Raw genomic sequence first — 14787 nt, forward strand, 5'->3', positions numbered from 1 at the left:
GGCTCGCAAGGATGGTTCGGTGTAACAGCCTATTACACAAGGGCTTTGGACTGTCATATCTGTGGCATGTCTGGTGCTGTGTAACTTGTGTTAACACCCCTAGTGGGGATGATTGCGGTGTTATTGAACACTGTTCTGCTTTTGGTAGATGGGGTGTTTCATGATTAATGTGTACATTGATTGCTATGCATTGTGTAGTATGTTTCTTATCTTTACTGTACACATGCTTGTTGCAATTCATGGCGTAGATAGTGTGTTCCACACTTTGGATGTGAAAGACGGACTGATGGTGTGATTTCTGATGTACGTCTCTGACATGGTCCAGTAATGAGATGGCTGAAGAGACACACACAGATGACTCTAAAGCATTAATCATGTGTTTCTTGCCCTTTCTGCAGGGGGATGAGCCTCCAGACCACCTTTGCCAGCAGACATGGCCCATTGGACTTCTGGATTCTGGACACGTTTGTTGGTGCCCACATGCACATGTGTGCGCAAGCAGAGGCACAGGGATTGCAGACATACATCCTAGAACTGCTGACGTGTTCCAAGGAACTCCAGGCAAGGTGAGCAGAACAGGGGGGCCACAACACAGCAAAGCTTCCACCAGGCCAGCTGCACATGCAGGCTTAGTAGCAGCACTGAGGGTGAGCTTGGACGAATATTGGTGTTGAAGCACACAATGCAGCTCAGATGTGTTGGTGGACTGATGGCTAGTTGATTGTAAGGTTGTCTGGGGCACCTGCAGGGGCAGTGGCACATACCCTCCGGTCCACCATGGGCCATTGAGGTACTTGTATTACCCATGCTGCCTTCCGAGACATGGAAAGGAGCAGCTCACAGGGACATACAGCAAGGGACATACTCGGGTGCAGTGCATTTCATTTCCATGTACATTTTGAAACATGCAGTGCCTATTGTTTTACGGTCATGGTGGGACACGACTTTTTCTGAAGTCATACCTTGCTATATGCGTCTGTCTGCTTACCCAGGGAAGATTGCATGTTGTGTGAATCGTGACACTTTGGTGTTCCATTTGCCGCGCACCCACCGGCGCCTGACTTACTGCATTGACTGTGTATGAACCATCACAGGGGGAATGTTACGTATGGGTATGAAGCATCCACACCAGATTGTCTGTTTGTAGAGTAGTTTGTTGCTATGGGGTATGTTTGGTGTTGTGTTTGTGTGTTATGGGCATGCACAGATTATTAACTGTGGCTCTCTTTGCAGCATTGAAGTGATCCTGTAACTGGACCTGAGAGTGCCCAGGTAGGAGACCAGCACTCAAAACCAGAACTGAGTGTCTTGTTGTTTTTCTTTCAAACTGCTCTACATAGGCTTGCTGGGGGGTGCACTGTTGCATGGATGAATGTGTAATTCAATTTGGTATGTTTTTTTTCCATAATCACCCCGAGTCATATCCAATTCTAAACCCTGTACCCTCTACCCGGTGTTCCTGCTTCCCGTGCCTATCCAACCAACGTTCCCTAACCCTCTTTCCCCGCTGGGGTTGCGGATGCCTGTGTAAGCCCCAAGCTTGCATGTGCCAAAACCCTAGAGGGGGTGGTTGGTTTGTGCCACTCCTGCGCCTGGACTCCGGAAGGCCCTGACAATGATGTACAAGTTTGTTATGATTGTGTATGTGTTAATGCAAGTACTCCATTTTAGTGCATTCCCTACTTTCACGTGTCATTTATACTTCCCTCTCCTGCCCCTCATTCCAGTTATCCAGTATGCCAACGGCTGTCCCAACTGCATATCCCTGACCTTCCTTCCCCACCAGGGTCTCAAAGGCCCGTGTGAGTTTGACCTTGCAGGCACCCAGGCCACGGTGGGGTTGGTTGTTTCGTGCCACTCCTGCGCATGTACACGGGAGCTGTGACAGTACACATCCATTCGTGGTGCATCATTGTATGTTATGTACCACACATGGCTCACATCCTGTTGCGACATTGTTTTACTGTGCTACCTTGTTTGTTGCATCATTGTGGTAGTACTTGGACTTTGTGAGGTACTGCTACTTCAAGTCATCTACTGGAGGCTGTTCAGGTTCGTTTTTCTGCCTTGGATTTTGTGCCTTTGCAAATGGGTGGACTCTGAGGGTGCAGGCAACTTTTGATACACAAGGTTGGAGATGGTGACGAAGGGGAATGGTAATCCTGTGGCCAGGTGAAATTGAGGGTTGAAGGCTCCATGACCTAGGTGCAGTTGTTCAGTGGGTCATGGTCATTTGTGAGGGAGGGGAGGGGGTGTTTTGTTGTTGATAGTTGCCTTGCCCTGCAGTGTGATGGGAACCCTGACATTGTAATTGTGGTATCCTATGTACATGATGTGATAAGTGCATGTTCATGTGTTGTATTTACCTTTCAGGTGTGAGGGGATACTTGTGGTTTGACATGCTGGGGTGTACACATGGTGAATGTTCACATGTGATGTTTAGAGGACACTGATGGTCAATTGATTGCACATGCATATGTTGAGTGCATGTCGTTGCTGGCCCGCACACTCGCACTATGATGCACTACATGTACAACCACCCTTCGATATCCACATGTACACTCTGTTTGCCTTCTGCTGCGCACTGTGTCCCTGTAGCACATGTTCTGTGACCAATTATGGATCCTGTACATGCCTGTTTTGCTTTTTGATGTGGTTTGTCGCTTAGATGTGATGCACAGGGTGTGCATCACACACAATGGCTGTTCACTGTGCTGTGCGCTGAGCAGTGTGTTGCAGGAGTTGGACACAGCACACAGAAGCTGCAGTGTTGATTTTGCAATGCACAATGTGCATGTAGACAGGCATTCTTTGTTATGTTGCGGCTACTACTTTTGTAATGCATTTGGGAATGACTTATTTTGGGTGGGAGGTTGTTGGTCAGTCATTTCATCTGATTCCATGTCAGGCATCATTGTCTGATGCCAATTTACATGTTTTACATGGCAATGTGTACCTTATTGGTACTGTGTTAGTGTATGGCTATTGCTTGCCATGTCATGTTGTGGTTTGGGAGGGTTTGAGTGACATAACAGTGATGGTCATGGCCTGTTTTGCATGTGTGTGTGATTCACACCTTGCATGTCAGGGTCAGCCGCTTCTCGAAGCAACAAGCTGGGGTAGATCTCTCTCCGCGGCAGGGGCCTCCCTCTGGAACGGCCTTCCTGCCTCCATGTAACTTGAGGAGAACCATCTACATTTCAGGAAGCACCTCAACACCTTCCTCTTTGCTTCTGCTTTCTCTCTCCCTCTCCCTTGCTAACTTCTTCACTGAAACTGCACTGAATCTGCAACTGGGCCACTCTCACCGACTTCGGTCCCTGGCCCAGCCACTCTCCACTTGCACTGCCTCCCTGGCAACCCCTGCACTGCGGGACTGTCTCTGTATCCCTACAGCCCCTCCTTCACAGCACGTGTCTGCACTTACCTTTGCACTTGCCACCAGCTGGCCTATTTATTTTTTATTCTACTTACCCTGTACTGCACTCCCCCCTCCCTTTCCCCTTGCACTTTTCCCTTCCACCTACCCCTGCACTTGTGCAATCTAAATCACACCTGGCATATTAGAATTGTTGTCTGTCTTCCCTTGTTCCCCCCTCCCTGCCTCATTGCGCCTTGCAACACTTGTTTATAGGCGTGTTACAAATGCCATATCATATCATATCATATATCATATGTGTGCCTTTTGGTCACACAGGATAGCTTGTGTTTAAGCTTGTGTTTAAGTAGCTAAGGATGCACACAATGTGGCACTTCCATGGCAACAATCTCAGGGTGGTAAGGTTGTGACAGTTGACTGTCTCTTTGTCATCATTGATTGTCACCTGGTATGTGCCAGGCCTGTGTGCACTCCGCAGGGGTGGGAGTTTAGGTGAAAAATGTGGCCACAAGCTGGGTCCGGGCTTCCTCGCCACGTGCCCTATCCCCTCCAATGAGCAGTGCCTGTCCCTGTGGTTGGAGATGTGGGGGCACCACCATGTCCACCGGTACGCCCTGCCGTGTTGCAACATTGTGCAGGACACATGCTGCCACAATGATCCTGCACACTACTGGGGGTGCATAGAGTAGCTGCCCGCCAGAGCGGCCAAGGGAGCGGAAGCGTGACTTGAGTACTCCGAATGTGCGCTCCACTATGGCCCTGGTTGCAATATCGGCCGCGTTGTATCTTACCTGGGGTGGTGTGGTGGGGTTCCGGATTGGCGTCATCATGTGGTTGCTCAGAGGGTAGGCACTGTCCCCTGGGGAGGTGATAATAGTTGAGATTATTAGGGTTTGGGTATTTGTCTGTGTGTGACTTGCATGCATGTGCACAGGCATTTGTACTCACCTAAGAGCCATGAGTCACCATGCTGCCCAGCTTCCAGGGCCCGGCTCAGGGTGGACATTCTGCATATGAAACTGTCATGGGTGGAGCCAGGGTAGTTTGCATAGACAGAGGTGATGATTCCCTTTGCATCACATACCACCTGTATGTTGATGGAATGCGAGTTCTTGCGGTTTTGGTAGATGTGCTCAGTGGCCCTAGGTGGACGTAGGGCCCCATGGGTGCAATCTATGGCACCGAGCGCTTTGGAGAAGTGTGCCCCTGTAAAAATCCAGGACAACGGCCTGCCTTTCTGCGGGTGTTCTGGGCATGTATATGTGCCTGCAGACTGAGGGGCGCGCTGTCATGATTGCCAAGACCTGGTGTAGGCAGCGTGACTGTGTGGCCTGTGAGACCCCCCCCCACTATGGCAGTGGTCCGCTGAAATGACCCATTGGCCAGAAAATGCAGGACATTGAGCACCTTCTCCAAGGGGCTCAATGCTTGGGAGCAAAGGGTGGGTGATGTAAGGTCATCTTCCCACTCCCTGACCAGGTTTAGGATGATGTGGGGTGGAAAATATACCTGCCGTAGACCTGGTCGTCAGGCATCCCAAAAAGGCTTGTCCGTGGTGAGAAAATGCGTGCCCTGGCTAGTATCCTCCTCCTGCGGTGTCCCACGATCACTGCTCCTACAAATGGGGCATTCATCGTAGCTGTATATACGTGTTGTTTGTTTGCGCTCACTTTTGTACTGTGCACGGGGACGCTTCCGCCTGCCTTCGTGTGATGGATGCGTTGACGCCTGTGCGCGTCTTTTGCCGTGCGGGGTTTCCCGTGTTCGAATCCTTGAATACGGGTTGTTCGCGTGCGTGTGGGCGTTCCGTGTATTTCCCTGCAGTACTTCCCCAGTTACGCCTTCTTTTTCACGCGTTGTTCCCCATTCCGCGTGTTACGCCCACTGTTCCGCCCACTTTTGTTGTGTGCGCCGCGCTATGTGCGCTTTTGCTGTGTTTGCAGCGCCTGCGGTTTGATGACGTGTGTGCCCGTTTGCGACATGCATGGATTTGGCGCATGACCAGCGGGAAACTAGCACAACGCCTTCCTTGTATCGCACGCGTGCGCTTGCGCTTCATTTCTCACGCTTGCGCCTCCTTGCGCCTGCTTGCGCTGGGATTTTTGGCGCACGTTTGTTCCATGAATCGACCCCATAGTGGCGTTGCCATGAAATATTATGTAGTCGAATATAACATCTTAAGAAAGCATTTCTGTTTGGCTGAAGTGATGAAAGCCAATTCTCGTACACCATCTTTTAGTAACCTGTCTCTGCTTTTCACTCCAGTTTGAGTGGATTGACTCATTAGCACAGTGGCAGGAGGTGGCTGAAACCTTCTGGGATGGGGTGACAAACCCCACCATACAATTGGCTTGAAGGAACCTACCCAACTTGTTTTGGTGCCCTGGGATGTTGCATGCCCCCGATTTGTCTGCAACTTTCTCGCTGCTGAGACACCTGGTGAGTTTGTCGTGCATTGGGCAGTTTCTCTGTGCTTTGCAGTTTCTCCGCCTCTCTCTCTCTCCCCCTTCCTTCTGTCTGCTCTCTCCCTCATTGGTGCTCTCCATCTCTTCCATTTACTCTAATTGCTACTCCATCACCTATCCTACCTCTCTTTCGAAGTCTGTAAGGAAAAATTTCAAAAAAGTTCTGATCTCCAATCCAGGACTGCCAATTGCTAACACCTATGTCAATGCTTCGTCCAGACAGACTGTCACAGAAATCCTCTCTGTCACTCCCTCTCCAGACCTATGGACACCCCACATGGTCTCTATCCTCGCCCCTTTCTCTTTTTTACCCATTACTTGTGGCACCAAATGAGAAGTACTCTTAGCATGCTTCTCATCCTCTAGGTGCATCATTAACGTCTTTCAGAATGGCACTGTCTTGGCCGAGGGCTCTCATCAACCTCCTCTCTTCTCCTGCCACTCCTCCATCTGCCTTCCCATCTGCCCCTTCTCCTCCACCGATGGGTTTACAACTTCCCTTTACCACTTGACGGAAGACTTTCAAAGGTGGCAACCAGCTTCATCTAGCTACCCTCAACTCTCGCTATGCTGTTAAGCACTCCTTTTTTATCTGACGGTTTAGGCAGAAAATGCGGAAAATAAAACAAATAGACAAAAATGCTGAATTCGGCAATGAAAACAAAAATAAAATCTGACAACGTCAATCAAGGGGATCAGGGGTTGTGGGGGTGTCCACCGCTCCCCTTGATCAACATTATGGGAAATCAGGGGCTGCGGGAGTGTGCCCCGCCTCCAGAAAAAGGAAAGCAGAAGACAAATAATGTTTTTGTTTAAACAAACAAAAAAACGGATCCTACAGCTGATGTTCCGCGCCTCAATGGGGAGGTGGAACTCATGTTGCAGGCAAAGAGCAGCGGAGAAGGACAACAGCTAAGGTACATTTTAGGGGTATGAGGTGCAGGGTGGGTGGATAGCAGGTGGGGCCGATGTGCATGATTATTCAGTGCCAGACATTGCAAGTTCGTAATTTTCGTATTTGAAATTTTCAGCTACAAAATAATCACGTACATCCATACCTGCCTCCTTCTTGAAGACTTTGACCTTGATGTTCACACTCTCACTGAGACCTGGTTCACTGCCAGCCCTGTCTTTTTGAGACTCTCCTCAATGATGGCTACAAGATCCTCTCTAAGCCCAGGCCTAATCGGTCTGATGGCGAAGTGGCCTTGATCGTTCCTGAATGGGTTCCTGCTACTATCATTCCACTTTCAGACCTACTCTTCCTATAAATGTATCATCTGCATGCTTGGTGTCTCTCCAACCCTCTCATTGACTCTTGCCACAATCTACAGGACCCCTGGTCTGGTCTCCCTCTTCCAACCTCACCTCTTCTCTTCTAACCTCCACCTCCAAGCTTCTCCTCCTTGGAGACTTCAATATTTACCTTGGCTCTCCTCATTCGGCCACTGGTCTCTTCCGCAGTCTCTGTGACTTTCTATCCCTCACATTCATTTCTCTGGTCCGATGCACTCAGCCAAACATACCTTGGATGCTCCCATCCCAGCAGAAATCCCTATCTTCAACCCTCTCCCTACACCTCTCTCCTGGTCTGACCATGCTCCCTTGCCCTCTCACGTAGATCTCTTAGGTCCCTCTAAGCCTATGCCTGCACTGCCAGAGTCAATCTCTGTCTTTCAGTCGATGAAGTGAGTGTCAGTTGCTGCTTTTGCCACCACTTTCATTCCCCCTCCCACTCCTGCCACTGACTCCCATGCTAACTATACCCTTCCTAATCTCCCCCTCTCTATAACCAGCACCCTTGACATCCTTTCCCCTGTTGTGAGGATCCACATGAAGCCTTATTCTAAGTGCAACACCTGGTGACCTGTCACCTGCTTCAAAGGCAATACAGACTCCCCATCAGCTCGAAGAAGAGGGTCCATATCCAAGCCTGAATCTCTGGGTCCATTAACAACACAGGCAAACTGTTTAAAATCTGCAAGGAACTCACCAATCCTACTGCAGTCTCCACTCTGTACTTCACTGGCCTCCCACTTCTTAACCCAAACTCAGGAAATCCTGTCCTTACTCTCCTCTACTCCTGTCTGTCCCCAACTGTCAGGCCTCCCTTGGCCCCCCACTCTCCTTCCCTCATACTCTCCTCATTCACACGCATAGCACTGGAGGAGGTCTCCAGACAAGTCTGCTATGTGAAAGACTCCTCCAAAGAGGTGCTCCCCTGGTCCTCCAGAACTATCAAGGACAACATTGCCTTCCTTGCACCAACCTAGGATGATTTCTGTAATCACTCATTTAGCAGCGGCTCCTTCTCGCTACCCCTCAAGAACTCCCTTGTGCACCCTCTGCCGACCCATCTTGCCCGGCTAACTACTACCCTATCCTGGGCAAGCTCCTTGAGAAGCTGGTCATCTAACAATTGATTCAACACACAGAATCTGTTGATTGTCTCCATGACCACCAGTCTGGCGTCTCAAATCTCAATTCCAACTCTCCATGCGTACTTATCTTCTTGGATCTTTTCTCTGCCTTCGACACGGTCAATCATGCCACCTTGACACATCTACACTGTGGCACCAAGTCCTGGCACTGGATTGATTGACCTCTTTCCTCTCTGACCGAACTTCCCAGGACCAGCTGAGCCCTTTTCTCTCCCCTATCACACTCTCCACCTGCGGCAATGATCGAGGCTCTTCAACATCTACCTTGCCCCTGTGGCCCACCTGATATCTTATTTCTCTCCTCACTTCCTGTTGCGCTCACCTGGTATCCATGGGGGTGCCACACAATACTGGATAGAGGTCTAAGCACTATCCCGGACCCCTCTCTGCTTCGTTATGTGCCAGACATTGGGTAGCGCCTATAACAGGAGAATGGAGGTTTAAGATACTGGTTCTGTGATGGGTGGACTCCCACCTCCCGCTGGTCCAAATCCCCTGCCTTGGGGTTATTGCTCACCTTAGGTTTTTGTGCGTTGAACTCTCCATCCTGCGTCTCTGTGCAGGGGCGCGTGCTTGGTGCGGGCGTTCCATGGACCTAGTTGCTTCACTAATCCGTGTGCCCTTATGTCGGGTACAGACCGGCTGTGACTCCAACTCTGCTTGCTGTCTTCCAGGTGAGTTATAATGTCTTTTCCGTCTTTATTCCGTCTCTTTCTTTCCCTCTGCTGTCTCTGTCTTCTCGGCGTCTTGCTCCACTATGCTGTTCCCTAACAATGTCTCTTTTTGTTTTCACAAGGATGGTTGTGATCTCAGAGTTGCTGCGTCGATGGAGAAGACCACAGTGAGTTATTGATGCGCGGAACACTGCGCTGTTTATTTGTGTTAATTGCTAACCTGTGTTCTCTTCCCTTCTTTGTACAAGTTGCAGTTATGTTCCGGAGTGGTGAGCGATCGAAGTGCTGTTTGCCCGGTAAGTGCTTTGTTAATGCTGACCTTGTTCCTTCTCCCTTGCAGGTTGCGGTGATACCCGGAGATGGGCGAGGTAAGAGAAGAGCAGGGTGCTGCCAGAACTCGCTACTTGCCCAGGTAAGAATTGTTATTAATGCTGTGTTTGTTTCTTTACCTTTGCATGTTGCGGCAAACTCCGGAGATGGGCGAGGTAAGTGAAGCGCAGGATGGATTCAAGACCGGTTACTTCACAGGTAAGTGTTCTTGCTCACTAATGCTGTTCTTGTTCTTCCAGGTTATTAATGGAATCTAGATCTAGGGCTTCAGGATCGGGCCGCCGGAGAAGCAGATGAGCAGGAGCTGGACACAGTGAGCGTTACGCTGCATGAGTGCAGAATAACGCAAAGTGTGTTCTGCTGTTTGGGTGTGGTTCAAATAGCCTAGGTAAAGTAGTTCCGCGCCCAGCCGCACCTAAAACAATAGACTGCATGGCTTGGATCTAAAGAACTGAGCTGTGTAATAGGCCTCCATGTTGGATTAAGGTCCAAAACTGGTATTGCTTTATTCCTGATAATGAGCTTGGCGCAAAAGGCACCAGGACTGACTCCATGAATCTTTCTGATGGAGATTTAAGGACCTTGGGGCCAGTGTGAAGGGCTTTAGCCCCACTGCTGCCAGGAAGGGGGCTGGTATACCTGAGGGGGTCAGATGCACGGATCAAGACACTTCCAGTGTTATGCAAAAGATATGCAGCTCACCTTCAAGTTTCCCTCTACTGCCTCCTCTTCCTCCTCTCTCATCCATGACTGTCTGCCTGCCATTCAGGCATGGTGTTCTTCCAATGATCTCTGCCTTCATGCCAGTAAGACTGAGATCTTCTCATTGGGACCACTTCTCTCTCCTTCCCTCCTACCCTCTGGCAGCCCCCTATGGGTCCCCTCCCCTCACCCTCTAGTGAGGCAAATAACCTTGGTGTCATCTTTGACTCCTCTCTCTGCTTCTCTCCTCACATCGTGGATTTTGCCAAGAAGTCTCACTATCAGCTGCACTCCCACTGAGGCATTCTCCCTTCCCTCACCTTCACCAAGAAACTCAATGCATTCAGAACTCTGGTTTTCTCTAGGCTGGACTTCTGCAACAGCCTCTTCCTCAATCTCCCTTTATCCTCCATTCGCCCCTTCAACTAATCCAGAATAGGACTGCAAGACTTATCCTTGACATCATGCCCAGTGACCACATCTCTCCAGCCCTAAAATATCTTCACTGGCTCCTGGTTGCTGCTCGGATTAAGTTTAAGACCCTCTGCATCATCCACAGGGCTAACTGGGGCCTGGAATCTTGCTACATCCAACTCTCTCCCCCTAAATACCTCCGTGCTAGAGCCCTTCGGTCCTCTAGCTCCAACTCTCTGCTAATCAAATGCTTCTCTAAGCAGAGGGGTACGGGGGTAGATCTCTCTCCTCCCCATAAGACTCCCTCTGGAATGATCTTCCTGCTCCTCTCAGGCTTGAGCTGGATCTCCTTAAGTACCAGAAGCTCCTCAAGACCCTCCTTTTCTCTTCTTCTTTCTCTCTCCCCCTCCCCTGCTAACACCCCCATCTGCCACAGTGACTGGCTAACCAGTTCCCTCTGAGTTTTACAGGGCACTTGGCACCCAAACCAGTCCACTCCTTTCCTTACTCTTAGCATGGGGACCCGCACCCCCTGCAATCCCTGGCATTTGCCCTCCAGTCCTCTCCTTAGCACTTGGCGTCCCCCCTCCTCCACCCTGCTTTCACTTGCACTCTCCCCTCCTACCCTACCCTTCTCCTCCCACACTTACACTTCGTATTTCTAGTAGACCAACACCCCCACACACTTTTTGTTACTGCACTTGCACAATCAGAATGTCACAAGGCCTAGTAGGACCGTTATTGTTATCTTTCTCCCTTGTCACTCCCCTTTTTTGTCTTGTGGTGCCTTGAAACACCATTCGTTGTATAGGCACCTGTCAAATTTCCAAAAAATCAATAAATACATAAATAATCGAATGAGCCAATAAGGATCCATTATAGCATATATGAATGAGTCTGTGTATTCCCTAGAACATCAAAAAGTAGCATAGCGCCCAAATTAACTCTGTGCTTGGGTTGACACTAAAGTACTTTGGTGGCTGATACATGGCTATGTCCACTTGGGTGCCAGGATATGGCTAAAGGCCACAATATGTAGACCCATGGAATCATTTTCACAGAACAATGAATGCAACAGAAGCATTTTCTCTCCAGACAAAGTGCTTCATTATGCGATCGGCAGTGTGGCCAAAAACTGTGGTAATGCAATGGTAACAGAATTACCACTGCATTACCATTGATTTACTACACCGCCAAACTACGGGTTTGGAGGTAGGCGTAGGAAAACGTCCAGCAGAATGCTGAATGGATATCCTTGCTGCCAAACATCGGCCAAGGAGGTGGAATTACTGCCAGTGGTCATTCAGCCAAAATCCCCATTGCGTCCTACGGACTCCAATAAAAGAATTGATATTTGATGGCAATAATGGTAAATCCACTTGGTGGTATTGGTGCCCAAACTCTAACAAAAGGTGAGCACAACCCTGTCCACCCATTCTCTAAACACAATAAATGAATACAATATAATATGATATAAATATAAACTGTCTTGAAACGACCATCTCAGTGCTGCAACATGTGAGCATTTGTTTGTGAGCAAGACACGAAGCACGACATTTTGCACAACTGCATTTTTTTAACTCGCAGCCTACCACATAAAAAGTTTGGATAGATGTTAGAGGCTGTAATTTTGTGCCAAAACAGACATCCTCGACCCTGACCGTGGAGGCTATGTAAACAAGCAATTTTGGCCAAGGGCACACTGAACCAGAAAATAAGCGAACTAGTCATCTAATGCAATCAAAGTCATATGGTGCATTATGTACAGGATGTGTATCTACCATGCAGAACATTTAAGCTTTAACATAGTTTCACTCATTCAACCTTAAACAGATATTTAGCTAATTGCCACTTTTTGTCTAAATATGCCCCCTCCTATTTATTCAAGATTCAGTGTGGGCATTGTGGTTCAGTGGGGGTCAGGCTAGTACAAAGGCTGGCTGGCATCCCCTGTGCTGCCTCTGAAAGATGGTCACACACGTAAGGTTAAGTTGTGCATACTGACATGTTCCCTGCCTTTCAGTGAGCCATTCAACAAGCAGTCATCAAAAGCACCTCAAGTGAGTGGAGATTCAAACGTTCTAGCACCTCTTAAATGACTGAACACACCATTTTGTACCAATTGAGGCTCAGCCAACAGACAGTTTGGAAGTTCTAAAAAGGACATTCCCACATGCAGGTCTATCATTAGTAAGGGCTGGGACAGCTACAATCACACACTACCGCATGAAGGCTATGGTTCAGCTTTTTTAGCCCATTTACATGGTAGGAATTGAAAACAATTGAAACCGGATAGTCCTAATTTGCAAAGGTAAAGCGAAATGTGGCATGCATTGTAACACAGAAAATCATAACTACTTTTGCAACTGTAGGACAGAGGCCCTTTTCTTTTGACCAGAAATATGAACGGCGGAGGCTATCGCTGTCTCCTCTGTCCTGTTAGTGTGAGGTGAAGTGTAAGTCTGTGGCTCTTTATTTAGCCCTCGGTCTCCATTATAGCATTCTGATAGCTTACTGATGGTTGATACATTTGAGCATGCCCTGAGTGTTGTCAGCATACATGTGGAAACCATGGGATGAGGCAAGCTGAGCCGCATCCTGACATTAATGGCTGAAGGGCAGGACTGAACACCGACGAACATCAGAAATTAGTGATGGAAAGTTAGAAGCGTTGTGGCGATCTGGTGGAGAGGGTGAGAATCTGGGACAGGTCAATGAAATTAGATTGCATCCACACTAACACTGACAGAGAATGACCAGGTTCACTCTATGGACCTCATTACGAGGCTGGCGAAATGGGTTTAACGGTGCCGGTAAAGGTGCCGGTGCCGTTAATAACATTCCACCCTATTACGAGGTTCCCTTGCGGGACCCGCTCTGGACGTCTGGTCAGACCAGACGTCCTTTGCTGGTCCCGTGAGGGGACCAGGGAGCTAACAACGGGCCCGTTGTTAGCTCCCTCCCCATTCCCATTGAGCCCTATGGGGGCTCAAATCGGAATGGGCATTCATATTCATAAATATATCATGTAAGTCTCAAGAACAAACTTGCCTTTAATATTTATTGAGATGTACTTGTCATAAGGGTATTTCAAGTTACTATGAAGTTTATAGCAACTATGCCTCACAAGGCCCTAAAAATATTTGTACAGTGTGAAATGATTTTCACTTTTCTACCAAGCACCAGATTAAATGCTTATGTAGCTTGTTGTTCTAATGTTTTTCATGCAGGCAGCAGGCAGGAGTGCCTGCAATCTTTAGTCTCACTACTCACACTCCTCCCATTCACAGTTCAGTCAGTCTTCAAAAGGCCACCCTCAGGATTAGAGGCAACATTATTGGCACGCATTCTTTGAGCACTACTGTAGACCCCTCTTTGCACTCAGAATAAAAAAGTCTGCCTCTATGTCCAAAAAGCCACAGGAGTCGCCAAATGCAAATCTCTTCCACTCTTCCCCTTCTCTCTTGTTCCTTATTTATTTATTTTATTTAGAAAATGGTGAAGTCACTGTTTATGTCCTCTGCATTCTGCCTACACATCACATAAGCTCTTCCAATCGGGATGCCTATGTTCACCACCCTCCCCCAACCTCATTAACACAGCATGGTGCACATTGGATGTTTCCTTTTGAGTACAATAGCCATATTGGTCTACATAAATACTTTTCAATCAAAATGAATTTTTAATTTACCTTTTCGTAGCAATGTGCTGTATAACCTCTTGTCTTCGTCCGATTCACTTAGCAGCAATTAAGCCTTCCATTAACAGCTCGCATGTTGTCCCACCTCACTTGATCACTTAACGTTTCATTCTGCCTTTCTCATGTTACTACAGTTAAACCTTCTGTGGTTTAACCATTTCCTAGGCTCTAGGCTTTTGTAATGAGACACAATGAATGTTACAGTATTTTAGGAAATGCATTTTTAAAGCAATTAACTGAGCCATCATAGCAGAATAATACTTAATGTGTTCATATGTTAGTAGCATCAAATGCAATTCCTGTTATCATTATTACTAATAATATTAATATTATTAATATTATTATTATTTGGTATGTACCTATCACAATGTCCATATAACTAAAATGTTGCATGTTCATGTAATACAGTTCCTTTAAATGTCTCATCCATATCATAGTACTCGTTTCATCTTTTGGCCTCTTGTTCTGACATGTTTTCCACCCTTATTAAAAAATCATAACTTATGAAAAAGTAGATGATTGTCAGACACAATATCAAACCATACAATTCTTAATTCTGAAGTTCAGACCTCTGCACATATTTTAAAAGCAATAACTTACATCTTTACCCAGGAATTCCCAGATTCGTAATTGTATTTAAATCAGCAATACCCAATGCAATCGTAATTTTGGTAATCTTTTT

The sequence above is a fragment of the Ambystoma mexicanum genome, chromosome 10 (assembly GCF_040938575.1).
Source record: "Ambystoma mexicanum isolate Mex_15411 chromosome 10, UKY_AmexF1_1, whole genome shotgun sequence".
Classification (NCBI taxonomy): Eukaryota; Metazoa; Chordata; class Amphibia; order Caudata; family Ambystomatidae; genus Ambystoma; species Ambystoma mexicanum.